General features: G+C 44.2%; 1 long non-coding RNA gene across 1 annotated transcript; it reads left to right on the top strand.

The window, feature by feature from the left end:
• The first annotated feature begins 4,820 nt into the window (after positions 1–4,820).
• Positions 4,821–13,271, top strand: LOC112626573. The gene is made up of 5 exons (XR_003119913.1): positions 4,821–5,220; positions 6,140–6,222; positions 7,351–7,497; positions 9,954–10,044; positions 11,720–13,271. It is a non-coding gene; the product is annotated as an uncharacterized LOC112626573 (long non-coding RNA).
• The last annotated feature ends 3,693 nt before the right edge of the window (positions 13,272–16,964 follow it).

Here is a 16,964-nt window from a genome sequence, read left to right as displayed (position 1 = left end):
TCATCTACACAAAATTATTACTTTATTACTTTATTTATTTATTTATTTAATTTTTGAGATGGAGTCTCGCTCTGTTACCCAGGCTGGAGTACAGTGGCATGCAATCTCCACCTCCCAGGTTCAACTGATTCTCCTGCCTCAGACTCCCAAATAGCTGGGATTACAGGCGGCTGCCATCATGCCTAGCTAATTTTTGTATTTTTAGTAGAGATGGGGTTTCACCATGTTGGCCAGGCTGGTCTCGAACTGCCCTCAGGTGATCTGCCCACTTTGGCCTCCCAAAGTGCTGAAATTACAGGCATGAGCCACCACGCCCAGCCATTACTCATTTTATTCCATTTCCTCCATAATGAGTACAATCAAAAATTTCAGTCTGATTCTTAACATGTAAAATCATCTTTATCAATATTAGATGTTATTCTTATTTATAATTTTTGCTTCTATAGAGGTATACAGTTATTTCTCATCTATGCTTATTTCTTTTTCTAGAACTGCCAAGATTAACCCAAAGACAAATACAGTGTGATAATGAGTTTAGTAACTATTGGAGCAACATTTGCTATTCATTTTTAAGGCTGTATGTTCATATTTCAGAGACATGATACCTAGTCAGAGGAGACCAAAAAAAAAAAAAAAAAAAAAAAAAAAAGATGTGAACTACTACCCATTAGAAGGATGTTTGGACCAGCCCTACATGACTTGAGAGGTGAAGGTTGTTCACAATAGTCTGCTATCTCGTTTTCTCTGTTTCCCCCTTCCTCCTCTCCACAGCTCTATTAATGACACATTTTAGTACCCAGTGACTTTCTGTGCTATGCCATGGCCACTGAGCAGCTTTCTTAGGGATACCTTGCACTTGGCGTCACTTCATGCCACAAATACTCTTCTCTCTTCATTAAGCAGATTTGCTCAGCAATAGGGTCTCAGTCAGCAATTAATAAAAACACTTCAAGCTCCATCTCCTCAAGATCTGCATGACAAATAACTCTAAGGGCGTATGCATTTAAAAACTGGACAGGTGGCCAGGTGCTGTGGCTCACGCTTGTAATCCCAGCACTTTGGAAGACCACGGATCACGAAGTCAGGAGATCAAGGCAGGCGGATCACGAAGTCAGGAGATCAAGACCATCCTGGCTAACACGGTGAAACCCCGTCTTTACTAAAATTACAAAAAAATTAGCCGGGTGTGGTGGCACGTGTCTGTAATCCCAGCTACTCAGGAGGCTGAGGCAGGAGAATCACTTGAGCCTGGGAAGTGGAGGTTGCAGTGAGCCAAGATCACACCACTGCACTCAAAAAACAAACAAACAAACAAACAAAAACTGGACAGGTACATGTGAAAGACCGAATGAGTGATGGTGAAATTTCATACAGAAGGGAAGATTTAGGACACGGAATTGAACCAACCTTGAAGTAGGACTCAGGAAATACCTAGAAGCTCATACAGCAGCTGGCAATTCTCTCTCTCTTTCTCCTTCTCTTTTAAACATTTTTATTTGCAAATAATTTCAAACTTACAAAAAAGTAAGCATACCCATTAGATTAATCTATTGTTAATGTTAACATTTTACCCCATCTGTTCTTTCTCTCTTGGCACACACAGATGTGCATACACACAATTTCTTTTTCTGAGACACATGAAGAAGTTGCATACACCATAGTCTTTCATCCCTGAATGCTATGAGCTTCCTAGAGAGAAAGATATTCTCTCACATAATCACAGTAGGGTTATCAACAGCCTAAATGCAAAACTGATACAACTCCTTTTATCTGACCTACGATTTACATTCCAATTTTGTCAGTTGACTGCAAAATATCCTTTATAGCATTTTCCCCTTTAGTACAGTTTCCAGTCTATGATCAGGCTTTGCATTTGGTAGTCATGTCTCATTAATCTCCTTTAACATGGAACATTTCCATCGTTCCCTCTCTTGACATCAGCCTCTCTGAAAAAAGAGGGCATCAGACATATTTGGGTTTCAATCCTGGCTTTATCACCTCGGAGCTGAAAAACCTCAGGCAAGGTACTTTACCTCCCTGGACCTCAGTCTTCCCATCTGCTAGATGGGTATAGTAATATAATGAAATGTGGTGAGAAGTCAGTGAAATCATGCACGATCCAAAGGAACCGAGCAAGGTGCCTGGAACCTAGTAAGTAATCACCACATTCGATTCATGTAATAAATTGGTTCTGGTTCTGTCACTTATTTGCTGTATAACCTTGTGAAAGTTGCTTTGCCTCTCAGAGACCTAATGTCCTAGGTTGTAAAAGTGGGACTTTTAATACCTTCTTCCTGGGATTGAAGGAGATAAACCAGATAAGGCATCTAGCTCAACGTTGGTGCATGGAAGTGTGCAGTCAGTGCTAGTTCCCCTTCCTCTTGCAAATGCTGACTAGTTTCTTAGCAATAAGGCCTCCATTTCCCTTAGCAGTGTCCCTTTCATACAAAATTCTCAAAAGAGAAATACACACTTTGTGAACATTAACTCCAGCGGCAAAACCCTTATAGGAGGTGCTATCCTGTGAGAAGCTCTGAACATCCAAAGATCCCTTTAAAGGGGAAACCAGAAACTTCACCCTCCCCATAGATGTTTTTACCAAGTGTATTTTGGAATAATCTTTTCTCTGTTGGTCAAACAAACTGCCCTTGTAGGTGTGGTGGGTGTGGTAGAGGTCTGGGGAGTGGGGTGCTGGTGCTCCCAGGGTGGCCATGATTCATTGTTGATTGAAATTAGACTCTGGGCATCCATGTGACCTTTGTGTCATCATGGAAACTCTGATGAGAGTGACTGCCCAAAACAGAGCTCTCCAGGGCTCAGCACCCTCCCTCCTGGAATGTGTCCCAAGGTCTTTCCAGGGCCAGTCAGGCCTCAGCTCAGTGTCGCCTGTTCAAGGAAGCCTTCCCTGGGCTCTACATCTAATGTTGACCTCCTTGTTTTAATGTCTGCTTAGCACTCTCTGGTCTGGCCTAGCTGTTTATCTGATTCTTTTCTGTTTGCTCCATTATCTGTAAGCCCCAGATGTCAGGGAAGATGCCCGTGTTACTCTCCACTGAATGCCCAGCCTAGGTCATCAATTTCACTGGGCACCAATATCTGTTGCTTCAATAAATGAGTCCTCTTCTCCCTGTGTGCTCTGTGGTAATGAAGCCCAGTGAAGGCCTTGAGCCCCATCATGACTTGAAGGGTGGATTGTGAGAGCTCAAGAGTGTGTCTATGGAGGATGCATTAGGACTGAATATGGGGAGTGGTGACATTTGATCTCTGAAAGCAAGAAAACAGCTTCCACTCTAGGATATGGTTTGCTGTTTTCCTTCTTTGATTGCAGCTGGTTGTCATGATCCCTCCAGTCCATCTTGGGTGCAGAAGCCCTGGGGATTGCCAAAGGCTCCTTTCTGAACCATCTTTTCAAACACGTGGGACAGTCCCTGTCCAAGGGAGCTGCAATGACAAAATAGAAATTTGTGGATGCAAAATGAGATTACTGATGTGGTTGCTGAAACTTATAAAACTCACTCAGTGATAGGGTGTGTGGTGGGCTGTAAAAGGGATAACCATGACACCTTCAAGCTCTCCTTTATACCCCACAGCAGGTGGAGTCAGGACTTAGGTTCGAATCCAGTCAAGCTATGTACAGCTGTGTGACTTGGGCAGACACTTTTCCTCTTTTAAGTATCAGTTTCCTCATCTGTAAAGCAGAAGTGATAAAACCTACCAAGCCTGTGAGATGTCCCCATGACAGAGCACCCAGCACGGGCCACATAAGGGCTTCCCTGATGTAAGCTTAAGCAGGACAGGCTCGGGCTCAGGACCGAGGCCTCTGGAGCCACCCTCCTACAGGCTGGGTGATCATGGACAATGCATTTCACCTCTCTGAAGCCTCTTTTTTCTCACCTGTAAATTAGCCATGGTAATACCTAGGGTATATTTCCTGGGGCTATTGGGAGAACCAGTTAGACTATATTTTTCACATAAAATGTCATTCAGGTAATTATGGCTGTTTTAAGCCTTATAAACTTAGATCTTGCCCTCATAGACAGAAATGAAACAATTGCTGGGACTGGATCAGATATCATAGCCAAACCCCTACACAAAACAACAGACTTATCATTCAAACCAATCAGTGAAAATAACTGGTCTTGTAAGTTGTCAATATCCTGTGCAACAAAAGCGGTGGTGGAACAACCTTGAGCATTTAGGGGGAGTTGTAGGGATACCTCCTAGAGAAAAGATGGAGTTGTTGCCTCCCATGTGCTCTGCTACATCTTCTCTTTAAGTTTTCCCTTTGCCCAAAGCAGCATGGACCATCCGTTTAATCAACCTCCACCACAACTCTGTTTAGTTCCTCAGGAAGCCAAGTCAGCAACTGCTCAAAGGCCTCATTCTAAGATGTGCTGATGGAGTATGGCCTGCCTCAGAGGGCCTCTCCCTTCAAATAAGCCTAGAGTGTCTGGTTTGTTTGTGAACAGAGCTAGGTAGGTGCCGAGTGGCTCAGAGAGGAGGCTGGAAGTGACCTTCCATGACTCAGTTCCACAGGTTTGTTTGCAAGAACACAGACACACGAGTGACCACTGACATTATGTGTTCCAACATTATATACGGGGTATATTTTGCTCAGAAACATGCCCTGTTAGTTGTTGAAACCTTTTTTGCATCCCCTGAAACAAATGACACTATGGTGTATTTTCTTTTGGGGGGCAGTAAATAAAAGTCTTTTATGTTGACAATGATAATATTATATTCTACAATCTATTTGCATTTCTCTATCCTGTGGATTTTATTGCTTAGTATAAATCCCTAGGTTGAGGTGCATTAAGCTTCACTCAGAGAGAAACAATGCATTTTATCATAGGGCCAGACAGCTACATGCACAAGATGCTACCTGCAGAGAGTGGTTTCTGCCCAGATGTGCAGGAGCGATGCACAGAGAGGAAGAAATGCATACATGTGTGCAGGTTTTGGCATGTGCACAAGAAGCCTGGAAGGATTTTCTTTGGATCTACAGTCAAAACGGATTTCCAAGAGGAAGCGGTCTGAACACACACCTCTTCCCTGTGCTACATTCGGTCCCATCTCCGCCAGCCAGGTTTTCAGGAAAGTGATCAGCACTGGCTTCAGCTCTGGCTAGAGCTCTTTGGCCAATGTGATGGGCAGAAAACTGGAATGAGGACAGAAAAGCACCTCAGAGGTTTGGAGAGTCGAGTCTCTCACCACCTTGCTGTAGGTTTTCCGAATACTTCTGAGTGTAGGAGCATTTTTTCTCAACAGGCAAGTCAGGAGCTGCTAAGATAAACCATGTCAGTAAGCTCGAGCCAGGGTTAGTATTTACCATTAATCGGCCACCAAGTGCTTGCTATGTGCCATGCATTGTGCTAAGCACTATCTCATTTAATATTTACAGCAATCTTATGAGGTAGATGCTACTGTTATCTCCATTTTACAGATGGAGAAACTGAGGCACAGAGTTCCACAGCTGGTAACTTGCAGAATAGGAATTCAGCCACTGGAGAGTCTGGCTGTAGTTTTTTTGTGGCAGGAGAAAATATGCTGTCTAAATTTGCCTTGGGAAACCATGATGGTGGTTACAAAACCACTTCTACGGCTTGCCTTGACCTAGCAGGAATGAAGACATAAAGAAAGAATGAGTGCATCGTGGCTATGATGGGATGATGATGTCTGTTGTGTTGTTTGGTGTCAGTTTCTGTAACTCCTTTCTATTTCAATCAAGGCTATTATCTTTCCCTCTCTTTCAGTGAAGTTTCCTAGATGTAGAAAATGGGAGTGTATTGGGTATCTCAGGGTTTTCAGCTGAACTGAAGGGTCTGATGGTAACTTTACCCCCAAATCCCTGAGAGAAAAGTAGGGAGTCTCTGCTTCAGCTCTGCTCAGAAGAGCTCCCCACACGTGGCGGTTTCTGTGTCATTAGACTGGTTAGGTTAACCAAATAGGTCTTCTAAATACCCAATTTTAATAGAAAACTTCTGTGGCTTGGGTTATTAAAGTTATAACATGCTTATTTAATTGCATTTTAAGTCCATCTATCTTTTTTGAGTCTAAGGAAGCTCACTCGGTCAGAAGGAGTAGAGGGAAGAGGATTAATACATGATTTTCTCTTTTTCCCCTTTTTCTTTTAACTTAGCCTGAGACTTATTTGAATGCCTGTTTCATATTGAGCTTTTAAGTATAACATTTGTGAGTGAAATTGCCCCTTTTATTTTCAAGGTAATTGAATTCCATTTTTCACTTTCCATTTCCCTCTAGAAAAATCAAAACGTTTTCAGAGCTTGGCTTCTTAGTGGGTGATTTTCTAAGGTGGGAACTTCAGCATCATAAAACATTCTAGTGCGGTAAAGGCATTCAGGAACCGGATGGCCAGGCCCCTCCTCCACAGATGAACAGCCTCCACCAGCCAGTCTTGGAGAACATATTGATTTCACTGTGTTTTTATTTGAAACACCAAAGGAATGCCCATGTCTTGTCCTTGGGCTAGGACTGTGGGTTAGGGGAGCTGGATTTCTGTCCAGAATCTTGTCTTCTGTAGGGCAGCTGAGGGGCATTATTACTCAGAGGTCCCCGGAACCCTGTGCTAAATTGGTTTGGATCAGTGTCCCTGAAAGTGTTGGACAAAGAAGAGTTGATTTTAACTGGCACCTGGACACGACTTTAAATAACACTGTATCACAGAGTGACACAATGATTGTCTTTCCAACTCCTTTTCGGTCTTTCCGATTGTATCAGGGACAAAGTCTCAGTCTGGTGCTGTTGTGTCGAACTACCTTCTCATCTCTGTTTTTTAAAGACAGACAGATCAAGCCTTACTCTTAGGGCTTTAGAAGGTAATAGTTTCCGATTTCGATTTCATCACATTGTTTTATTTCTTTTTTAACATTTTTATGACAACTTTTGCTTTATAGCAGTTTTAAAGGTAGGATAAAATTTTCATTTGAAAACAAGTTGGTTTGAGATTTTTTTCACTTTTACATAAAAGACCCACCTTCACAGCATATGAGCCTCTAAAGTTGGGGAAGCAGTGGCTTAGGTGGTCAGGCAGGAAATTCAAGGAGGTTGGTTTCTGCCAAAGTCAGAGATGATTGCCACTTACCGGAAGGCTGTGTTGGAACAGAGTGGGCACAGGCATTGGGAACAGAGCTGATTTCCAATCCTCCCGCTGCCCTCACTGACCGTGTGTGTCCTGACCTTCTTGAGCTTTGGTTTTCTCACCTGCGGAACGGGTTTCATGAGCAGTTGGAAGAGAGCAAATGAGCTTCATTTTCTACAACAGGGTGGGTGGTGTGATTGATATTCATCCCAAAGCTGCAGGCTCCCCACTTCTGTTTTTTTTATTGCCAGGGTTCCAAGTTTGCTTCTAGATGGAAGGGAAGATGGACTAGAGCTGATACCCCCTGCACCCTGGTGAAGAAATGCACCCTGAGGCCAGAAAATAGTATAAACCCATCTGGCTGCAACATCCCAGCAGCTTGAAGAGCAAAGTCACGTGTGAGTTTTGTGCACGGGCAGCCTTTCCTCTTCTCAGGCTGCAAATCTTTGGCAATCGGAGGCAGGCTCTGAATTAAGCTTAATTAAAATTCACTCTTAATTAGGGCCATTACTTAAAATCAATTCTACATAATAAAGCTGTGTAATCATAATTAAGCCCCAGAAATGGGATTAGGAAGCACAGAATGCAAAAGCCAAACATGGGTGAGCCTGGTGCTGGCAGGGGCAGTGGCAGAGACTTCTCGAATTAACAGAATTTTTAAATAGCCAAGGCCCCATGAGTGCTCTGATGAGAACCTCGGTGGCAGGCAGCACAGTGAGCTAATCAGAAAAAGGATTTGAGATGAATAGGCCCCGAGAGGCAAAGCTCCATGGTGTGGTGTTACGGGCAAGAGGAAGGAGCGGCATAAAACGGAGGGGATCAGATGAGTCTCCTCTCCAGGCCCCGTTTCCCCAGCTGTGAAATCAGGGTGGAGGGCAGCTGTTTCCCAAGCAAGGATGTCTCTAATGACTGTCTGCAAACTCAGGACCCCTGATGAGGGGCTCTCTTGAGGGAATTTCATGGCAGCAAAGTCAGGATCGATGCCATCTGCTTGTAGCTTGAGAGGGGTCCTGTGGAGATGAGTTTTGTAATTGTTGGCATCATTGCAGTTACGGTTGTCTATTTTTTAACTAATGAAGTGGGGGTGTGAAGTAATATTTGACAGTCTCTTACTTCCACACTCATAAGCACATAACAATTAGGAGCTTGGTTTTGGAATGAGCCAATCAATTTTGAATTTTGGATGTGCCAATTATTGGCCAAGTGGTCTAGGGCAACATTTACTTCACTTTTCAGTTTATTCCACTGTTGTATGAGAATTATAATAATGGTAGATACCTTGAAGGTTGTTCTGAGAATCACGCATATGTGTATAGCACAGTGCCTGGCAAATAACAACTAATTTTATATTGTTTCAATGTATTTACAGTGTTAATTATATTTACATTTTGAATTTACTGTGCATCAAGCACTGTTCTGTTTTATATGTATGAGCTAATTTTATTTTCACAATCACTCTGAATAAGCATTATTATTTTCTCTGATTTCTAGATAAGGAATCTGAGGCTCAGAGAGGTTAAGTACCTTGCTGAAGGGCACACAGAAAGTAACTAGCAAATAATAAGAGCCACATAAATAATAGTTATTATTATAAGGATACTATCTGTCTATCTGCATGTGCTCAGAAGCACAGTGAAATCCCAGGGGAGGTCACTTACCTGTACTCATCCCCCAGAACCCAAGCCTGTGCTTCTAACACTGCCAGAATAAGGCCAGGCATTTGAGTTCAGAGCTAAAGGGCCTGCCAGGTGCAGATTCCAGAGCTGTGGAATTGGAACCAGGAGGGAAAGCCAGAAAGAGCTCCTCCTCGTATCTGTTTTTCTTTAATTATTTTATTTTATTTTATTTTATTCTATTTTATTTTATTTTATTTTAGAGATGGAGTCTCTCTATGTTGCCCAGGCTGAACTCAAGCTCCTGGGCTCAAAGGATCCTCCTGCTTCTGTCTCCTGAGAAGCTGGGATTGCAGGCGTGGGCTGCCATGCCCAGCTCCGTATGTTTTTTGATTTAGTGTTTTAGTTCAGGGGCTGCCTCGCACCTCTCACGCCGCGTATGTGAGTGCTAACTGTGTGCCTGATGCTGAGTTGGTCCAGACATACACTATCTTATTTAGTTTTTACCACAGCCCCGCAAGTCAGGAAGTATCACTCCCATTTTGCAGATAAGGAAACTGAGGCTCAGAAAAACAAAGCTCGTTGACAAAAGTGAAATATATCATTTGACCCCAAATTGGCACTGAGATGGAAATTGAGTTTTCAATCCATTTCATCAAACACTATGCAGTTCCAGGAAAGCTGCTCAGGGTGGGGTGCCTCCCAGACTCTGCCTCTGCTCACAGCCAAGTCAGCTCGGCTCAGCAGGAAGGATTTTTTTGGTTTTTTTTTCAGATGGAGTCTTGCTGTTATTATCCAGGCTGGAGTGCAATGGCACAATCTCGGCTCACTGCAACCACCTCCTCCAGGGTTCCAGCGATTCTCCTGCCTCAGCCTCCTGAGTAGCTGGGATTAGAGGAGCACACCACCACGCTCAACTAATTTTCTGTATTTTCAGTAGAGACAGGGTTTCACCATGTTGGCCAGGCTGGTTTTGAACTCCTGACCTCAGGTGATCCACTTGTCTCCGCCTCCCAAAGTGCTGGGATTACAGGCATGACCTGTCGTGTCCAGCCAGGACCTCTCTACAACTAGATTTGGAACCAAATATACCTTGGTGCTGGCGATGTCCTGCAGTTCACATTTCCCAGACAGCTTCAGGCCTATGCAGTGATTCCCTCAGTGGTATCCATTCTGCTTACATGCCTCCAGTGAGGAGGACAGCACCACTTACTAAGCTAAATTCTCATTTCCTTTGACAGAGTAGAGCCAAAGAGAAATTTGCCCTGGGCCTGATATTCATGAAGGCTTTCCAATTCAGACTCGATATCATTGCCAAGTCAGTGTGTTCGGGTGAGTATATGTTGAAAGCATTAAATTGTTAAATGCAAGAGTTTCAATTGTATCACGATTTTTGCAAATCTGTATTAGAATTTCCTCATTTATTAATGTGTCGGGAACATGAATTGAAAAAGAAAATAGGTTGGGGTCTGGTCCATTGTCCATGCCTAGGGGCCCTGAGAGTTAGCAAAGACATTCCTCATTGAGCTCAGATTGGTACATTTGTGACATTTCTGCTCCCTGGCAAGGGTCCAGAGAGGACTGGCTCAGGGAAAGCGTCTTGTGCTGCTGCCACCCTTGACTCGACTGTGTGGGAATGGAGGGAAGTCTTGCTCTGATAAGGAAGGATACACCATTACTGCCCAGTGCCAACCTGATGTAGCCAAGGGCCCTCCTGTGGTTGAGAGGAGGGTAAATGGTGGACGGTAGCGGACTTGGTGGCCAGTTCAGGTTTCCTTGGATCCTAGATGGTCGGCCCTGTAAGCAAATGGTGAGCACTTCCTTGTGCCTGCACCAGGCACCCCGCTACACAACTCCAGGGGCACCACTCCCATGGTATTTTATGTCAATGCCTCCCTGAGGGGTTGTGCTACATGGAACCCCTGAGGCAAACCCCAGCTCCAGAGAGCTGAACCCCACATGGAAGTGCTGGGCTCCAGGTGCCCATAGACCTTGACTCCTGACCAGAGCAGGCTGCCGGCCCTCTTCCTGCATAACCTCTTTGTCCTTCAGCATGAGAGTATTTGCCTCTATTTACACTAAATAAAGCCAGCTCCACTTGCTGGTTCCTGTATTTTGGGCAAGCTGAGCTGGAGGCCCCTGAAGCCAGTCCAAGCAGGCAGCACAGGCAGCCGTGTGTCCTGGTGGTGGTCATGCGGATGACTCTCCAGGCCAGGTCCTCCTCCAACAACGTTTACTAAACACCTTATCTCCCTGAAAACACGTGAGGTAATGTTTATGAAACATCACCCTGTCCTTTCCACCAGGCGGTGGGGGAGCCAGGGGGGCACTCCCTCACCTTCTTCGCTTCCCTCTGCCCTCTTCTGCTCCCCTCATTTGGGTGAAAAAGCACGCTGGGTCTTCCCTCACTGCAGGCCTGAGCGGAGAGCGGCACCCTCCACGGGCCTTTCCAGGCCTTTCCATCCACTCCATGTCTCCACTTTCCAGGGCACATTCACCGCCCCCTGGGAGTGTTGTCGGCCTCATTTTACACAGGAAGAGACAGGCCGAGAGCAGCAGAGCCTCTTGGCCAAAGTTACAAAGTGGGTTGGTGGTGAGCTGGGGACCCACGCTCCTACCTTCTAAAGCCCCCTCTGAAATGCTGTATTTGTGATAACTACTCATTTAAATATTCCTGATTTTTCTACAGATGGATGACTGGGTGGATCAATAGCTAGTTACATACATAAATCGAAAAAAGATAGCTGAGCAAATGAATAGGTGGATAGAGATGATTGTGTGAGTGGATAGAGAGGTGACTGCAAACTCTTCTGGAAGAAAACAGGAGAAACTGTGGGCAACAGCTGCCTCTAGGAAGGGAATAAGGCATCTGAGGAAGAGAGAGAGAAATGACTTTTTTCTTTTTTGCTCTCTCTAAACTGTTGGAATGTTTTTTATGTGCATAAATTAGTTTTTAAAAGTCTCTTTTTCTATTTTTTGCCCTCTATTTCTGTGTGTCTACCTACAGGAGAAATCAGAAGCCAACACACTAGAAAAGTTGCAGGAGATTCCTAGGAGAACCCACAAAGTCAGTTCCTTGCCGGAAACCTATTCCTCCTCCAGATGAATCCAGTGCATTGGATGGGCTCAGATGCACAGGTGACGCAGGCAGACCCCTACTGAAAAGAACAACAGTGGGAGGCAGATGAAACTCAGATTGTGGAGTCCGAGAGCCATGTGGGCCCACTCCAGTTACCTCTACCCCTGGTCCGTGACCAGAGAATCCTTCAGCAGCAACAGCAGGGATGTTTATTTCACTGGTATGTATAAAGTGACGGATTGAAAACAACTTGTATGCCCAACAAGTTGTAACTGGATAAATGATTTTTGGTTCAGTCACACAGTGGAATATCATGCGGCCATTACGAATAAATAAAAAATCCTATACTTTCCATATTCAACTTTAAACTGAAAATAACTCAACAAACACCTTCATAATTAGGTTCCCTGAGATTGGAACATGAAGTGAAGTCCACGTGTGTCAGAATGTTAACAACAGCTAACTCTTGGTTGTGATATTCTGAGTAACTTGTATTATTTTTCAGTTTTTTTCCCCATTCCTAACGTGCAAATGTACTATTTTTACTGTAAAAAATACACATTTGTAAAGAGCAATAACATAAATCTCTGCACAGGCAGATTGGAAGGACATCAGACAAAATGATACCTTTTGGTAGTGAAATTATAAATCATTTTTTTCTTCATTAGAGTTTCTGAATGTTCTGCATTTGATATGTTTACCTTTATAAAGGGTCAATCATATGTAAGACAATTTTTTAAAAGACAAGTAGACAGGGAAAGAGAGGTCTGCTGTTGCAAAACCAAAGCTAGGGGCTCTCCAAAGCCCACTTATGTCAGTCAATTGATATTTCATGAACCTCTAGAATGTACAAATCACTTTCCACTGGGATTGGGGGCATGAGAAATACAGAGATGAAGGAGATGCAAACACTTTAATCAAAGAAATCACAGTCCAGTTGGGAAGAGAAGGTTCTGCATTATATAAGTAGCAAGGTCTTATCTGAGAGGTTAGTCTGTCAAGAGTAATAGCAATAATTACACAACAGTATGTCAGAGTGGCTGGGAGCTCCAGCTTCAAAGCCACCTCGCCTGGGGGGAAACTCATTTCCATTTCTTAACCATATTGAGCCTGAGCCTCAGTTACCCACCTCTTCTGTAAATGTAAACTACCTCTTGGGGTCGTTGTGAGGATTAAATGAAGTTTGAGCCTAAAGGGGCTGAGCTAGGTGCTTTGCAAATAGTCCAACCTCAGCATGAGGCACGTTATCGTCGTTATGGCTGTGGTGTTTGTGGTCACCTGTCTGCAAGTCACGCTTTCACAGATAGGCCAGAGCTGGGATTGGAAACCACATTAATCTAATTCCAAAGCCAATGATTCTACCACAACCAGGCACTGCATTTACTCTCTCTGCCTAACTGAAATTTGTTCTAAACCTCACCCTAAGGTCTTGCCAGAAAGAAAAGCTAAATTTTCATTAAAAGATGAAAGGAGAAATGAATCTGTTCCAAAGGACACGAGAAGAAGAAGAAAATATCCCTTCTTGTAGGATTTTGCAACTTTGTCCAAACTTCTGCAGTGTGTAAAAGCAAAAAATCCTATGCTTTCCATGGTCAACGTTAGATTTAAAACAACCAAAAAGCGCCTTCACAATTAGGCTTCCTCAGATTGGAACGTGAAGTCAAGCCAGTATGTACCTCTTACTGCAGATTTCTGCACTGGGAATGTGACAGGATTTGCCTCCTTACACAGAGGGTGCTGGTTCTTCCTGGCTGGAGGGTAGAAGGTCATGAACAGAGGACAAAGCGCAGGGAAGCGGCAGCATGTGGGGAAGAGCCCCAAGGATCTCAGTATGAAAACCAAGAGGTGTGAGCCAACTGCCCAGGGTTTGGGCTAAAAGTCTGGGGAAACTGATTCACAACCAATGGAGGCCCAAACAGAGGGAAAATTCTGTTTACGGACTTCCATATCATTCAGAAATATTACCTCCTTGAAAAGAGTTAATATATTTTTTCTTTTTTAAAAATTTCAATAGATTATGGGGGACAGGTGGTGTTTGGTTCCATGAATAAGTTCTCCAGTGGTGATTTCTGAGACTTTGGTGCACCCATCACCTGAGCAGTGTACACTCTACCCATTGTGTAGTGTTTTATCTTTCATTCCCCTCCCACTTAGAATCATGGTCTCCAATTCCACCCAGGGTTGCTGCAAAGGCCATTATTTCATTCCCTTTTGTGGCTGAGATGTATTCCATGGTGTATATATATATATATGCCACAATTTCTTTACCCACTCATTGATTGATGGGTATGCCGGCTCGTTCCACACTTTTCCAATTGCGAATTGTGCTGCTCTAAACATCCATGTGCAAGTATCTTTTTCGTATGATCATGCATTTTCCTCTGAGTGGATACTCAGTAGTGGGATTGCTGGATCAAATGAGAGTTCTACTTTTAGTTCTTTAAGGAATCTCCACACTGTTTTCCATAGTGGTTGTACTAGTTTACATTCCCACCAGCAGTGTGAAAGTGTTTCTCCCTGTCCCTTTGGTCATCTGTCTTTTTAAAGGATCAACCTAAACTCAACCATAACCCATCCCACACCACCTCATCCTGCCTCAAGCTAGGAAATAGGAGTACAGAGAAGAAAACAGTGCAGATAAGAGTGCTAGAAGGTTGTGTGTTTGAACAAGAAGGAACACGGGTAAATGGATCAGGTTGCAAGTACAGCACCTGAGGCAGGTATGAGGTAGTAGCTAATGGGGTGAGGCAGAAAGAAAAGGCTTCCAAAAAAGCAGATACTTGAGTTGGGTCTTCAAGACCATAGTCAGTGGTTTCCCAGTGGATCTGAGAAAGGAAGGTGAATTTAGGGAGAGGGAAGAACCCGCAGAGAGGCATGAGAATGCACATTGTGCATTCAGCGAGCTTGGTGGGTGGCAACACCTGGATCTCAAGTGTGTGTAGAGGAGACTTGGCACAATAAGGCCACTAGGCAGGTGGGGTGGCCCCCAGAGGGTCTTGGCTGAGTAGCTGAGGGACATGCTGTAAGGGTAAGGGCCAGGGGAAGAGATGAACTCTGACTGGCTCCCTGGCAGTGGGTCCCCTCTGTGGTCAGCAGTTCACGGGTCACAGAGAATAACAGGCCCGTATCTCCATATTGCCCAACATGTTATTGTGTTATCACGTCTTCAGTTTGGAGAGAAGAATTAAATTCGTCTAAGTTTATCACTTACCAGATGACTTTGGATAAGCACATATTTGGAACCTCAGATAATTCATCCATTCATTTGGTCATTCAGAACAGTTCTTGTGCATCACTTTATATTCAGTGCTGCTGAAATTTCTTTGGGGACTACACAAGTCACTGAGGCTCGGTTTTCATCTCAGGAACCTTATAGCCAGAACAAGGGAGAGGTGAGTACTAACTCCATGGTGTTGTCCCAACAACTTCGCCACTCGTTTCCCTTACCACCACCCCTTCAAACACTTCAGTGGACTTTCATCTCTCAAGAAAAATGTAGACTTTCATCTGGGCCTAAGAATCTCTATATGCACTACCCCTGCTCACCTCCGGGGAAGCATCCCCTTCCGTCCCCACTCCCCTCCTTCTACTCCATCCTCATTGCCCCTTCTTTCAATGGTTCTGACAGGATCCCCTTCAGCCACAGGCCCTTAGCAAATGCTGTTCCCATGGCCCAAGTCATCTTCCCTGGTTCATGCCTGCTTCAGGTTAAAGTTACCCCTCGGGAGAATGTTCCTGATCAGTCTGAATTGACCAAGTCCTTATTACACTCTCAAACTCCACGAGATGTCCTTCATAGCTCTCATCCCAGTTATAATTAGTTTGCATTTATTTACACAATGGCTGTATTAATATCTGTATTCTCCACCAGAATGAGAGCTTCATGAGAGTCAGGACTGTGTGTTTTCTCAAAATCAGCTTTATTGTGGTCTAATGTATGTATAATAAACACACCCATGTTAGATGTACCAATCAATGAATTTTTATAAACTTATTAAAAATGTCTATATTTGTGTAACCACCACCACCACCACAGTCAAATACTGAACATTTCCATCACCTGAAGAGGCTCCGTGGTGCCTCTTCTCAGTCTGTCCCCACCCTCAGACAGCCATGGATCTGCTTTCTGTTCTTATACACTGGGTTTGTCTTTTCTGTAGCGTTGTATGAATGGAATCATATGGTAGGCATTCTTTTGTGCCTGGCTTCTACCACTCGACATGGGGTTTTGAGCGTCATCTGTGCAGTGTGTATCAGTAGTCTGCTCCTATTTATTGCTGAATGATACTATTTTCTGAGTGGCTCAAAGGGGTTACCTCTGTCTCTTAAGGCAAGCCATCAGCTTCCTGAGGGCAGGGGCCACACGTCTTGATAGTCTGACACTGGTTATGAGTCTGACACATAACTGACTTTGGAGGTGGCATACTCCATCTTATCTGACCCAGGGTGTGGGAGTGACTGTGTCCCCACACTCAACAATCACCATGACACACACAGCAGCCCTTCCCTCCAAACCCCACAAGTTAAACCTCTGGGCCCAGCAAACCCAAGCACGTCTGCTTCTGTTCAGAGTCGTACTGATGCTTCCAATAGCCACAGGGAGAAGTTCTGGATCGGCCACGGTGATGAGAGGGCAAGGCTAGGTGATCATGGAGGAGTCCCTCTAGCACTATGAACTTTGATTTCCTTCTTTGTCAAATGGAGACACCGATATCTACCTCACAGGATCATTAAGGGGGCCCGTGTGTGTGAAGGTGCTGTGCAGAGCAGGAAATACAATGTGGTACATTGATGGTCAACTTCATCACTTAATTTCACCCCGTCTTGACTTAACTGCCTGTGCTACCCTTTCTCTCCTGGACCTTCAGTTTCTGTTCCTGTCAGGTGAGGGGTTGAACTAGAGTTCTCTATGCTGCCTTCCATCTTGGACCCTCTTGGATTCTAAGTTGTGGGGCAAGAGAGAAGGGGCCTGTCTGGTTTTCCAGCATTGGAAAAATTGGGGTGATTTTTTCGAAAAGAACTGACTGCTCTGAAAATTCTCTTCATGGATAAAGAAAGTCAGCCCCTAGTTTCCAGATCAAGCCAGTGTTTTGCATCCATAGGCTTAAATCTGTAGCTATTTCTAAGCCCATTAGGGACAATAACAGAGCTCCTTATTTCCGGGTGTGCTGAC

The sequence above is a fragment of the Theropithecus gelada genome, chromosome 6, assembly GCF_003255815.1.
Source record: "Theropithecus gelada isolate Dixy chromosome 6, Tgel_1.0, whole genome shotgun sequence".
Lineage (NCBI taxonomy): Eukaryota > Metazoa > Chordata > Mammalia > Primates > Cercopithecidae > Theropithecus > Theropithecus gelada.
Note: the sequence above shows the minus strand (reverse complement) of the source record. Positions and strands in the feature narration are given on the sequence as shown.